Source organism: Manihot esculenta, chromosome 15 (genome assembly GCF_001659605.2).
Source record: "Manihot esculenta cultivar AM560-2 chromosome 15, M.esculenta_v8, whole genome shotgun sequence".
Taxonomy (NCBI): domain Eukaryota; kingdom Viridiplantae; phylum Streptophyta; class Magnoliopsida; order Malpighiales; family Euphorbiaceae; genus Manihot; species Manihot esculenta.
In genome coordinates this window covers 115974-118330 of record NC_035175.2, presented here as the reverse complement: position 1 = coordinate 118330, position 2357 = coordinate 115974, and positions in this window count along the sequence as shown.

Below are 2357 nucleotides of genomic sequence, written 5' to 3'. Positions count from 1 at the left end.
TCTATATTTTATTTATCATGGTTACAATTTCTTTAAAAATGATAACTATATTATTATGAAAAAATTAAAATTATAATAACCTTGCTCATTCCCTAGATTATTTAGCGGTATCTGCAAATATCAATTTGTTAGTTTGGATGGCTGATATTCGATCATATCTGTAACGACCCGGAAACCGGACCGCTACCGGCGCTAGGATCCAGATCGACATAAGGTCGCCGGAACCCGTAGCAAGCCTGCTATACTCTCTGTGTATCTGTAACATCCCATACATGATCAAACATTTTCTGTAAAAACATAAAACTTTTCTGTACCAAGGCTCAACTTCTGCATGCACTAACTCTGTACTACAAAACCCCTTACTAGAGCTTGCTCTAGACGGGTAAACTCATACAATGTTAAGCCTGGTGATCACATACTCATAAAAATATTTACATAACAAATAATACAGACCATGTATACAAAAGGGATTTACAATACATATTGGTCAAGCACAATACTAATACATCTCTTCACAATATTACATGTCCACACTAAGCTTATTACACAATTCTTTACTCTTCCTGAACTCTGCTGAACTTTCCCTGACCTTTGGTCCTGCAAGACTGGGGTTAAAGGAGAGGGATGAGCTATACTAGCCCAGTGAGTAGAAGCAATAAAATCATGGTAATAAACATGCTCACATGAAATGCATTACATCACAAGTAAATCACCCATCTCAGACGGACTGATTCAAAAATCCCTCAACTGTGCCCGGCCCGCGAAGGAGCTCCTCAGGACTTTATTACGCACCCTAGGGTACCTTGTGTCCGGCCCTCTCAGGGATCCTCAGGACTTTACTACGAGGGCTAATGAATCCACTATATTTGATCCGTACAAGCATAGAATAATACAATGCGTCACATTAGTGTAGTCTATTGCACTCAACTTATTACATATCATGATGCATGGAACATGCTAAAAGCATTTAATTTCTCAATTTAAAACATTAAGTTTAGTTCCACTCACCTAAGGCCGACTCTGAACTGACTCGGAATACTCTGAAGCAGTGCTCACTGCTGCTCTCTTCGATTCCTCTGGTCCGTTCCTACACAGGTGGACTCAAATGAGGGACCAAACTAGCTCAAGAATAACTCTATAAAACTCCCCAAAACCCCCCTAAAACATCCTAAAATAATCACATAAATCATGCAAAAGAGGGCTGGACAGGGCACTTTCGACGGCAAGTTCGGCGGCCGAAAGTCCCTTTCAGAGCCGAAACTCAAGCACTTTCGGCGGCACTTCGGCTGCCGAAAGTCCTCTTCAGAGACGAAAGTCCCTAACCTTCGGCGGCCGAAACCCCCCTCCAGAGCCGAAAGTCCAAACTTTCGGGGGCAAGCTTAGGCAGCCGAAACCACCTCCTTAGCATGTTCGGCGGCCGAAACTGGGTTTGCCAGTAAGGCAGAACCCTGCTCTGCCTCATGCAAAACTTGCCCAACCTCACTCAAACATGCAACCCAACATGCCACAACCTGCATATACTCAAGTATAGGTACAAAGGGGTCCACAACTAACTTAAAACCCCAACAAACAACACAACTAAACACATAAGCATGCTTTGATCATAAATCAACCAAAACCTCAACTTACCCTAAACATGCATTTCTACCCATAAACTCCATAAACCTTCAAAAACCATGCAAAGAAGTTCAAGATCTTCACTTACCTCTTACAAACAAGAAGATCAATAATCCCAACGTGGAGATATGAAGAAACTCTCCCTCAAAGTCTCCAACTTCAAAACTTTTGGTTAATTTGCTCAAAAGCTTCAAAACAACATAAAACCCATCAAACCTTTGAAAGATTTGAAGAAAATATAAAGATCACCCAAGGAAGAGCATGGTCTCACCTCTGTCTGTGAAAATGGAAGAAATCTTATGCATTCACCGACCTAGGGCCTTTTATAGGTGGCTGGCCAGACCACCTTCGGCTACCTAATCGTGATTCCAAACTCATGCATGTTCGGCGGCCGAACTTCACCTTCGGCGGCCGAACCTGACAAATCTTCCTTGGTGCTTTTCTTTCAAAAACTCATTTCTTTTTACACTTAAAACATTAAAACATACCAAAACTCTTTAGAAAAACATAAATCTTACCCGTCTAGAGGATTCCGACATCCTGGATTCTACCGGAAAGTAGAATTCTGATGCCGGACTCTAGCCGGGTATTACAATATCCTTTATTCATGTAGACTTACTTGATGTGAGGTAGACTTCTCCTATTTGTTAATCAATGATATTAATTTACTTCTCTAGAAACAAAAAAATAAAATAAGTGAAAAATAATTTGATGTATAAAATAACTAAGACACAATATAT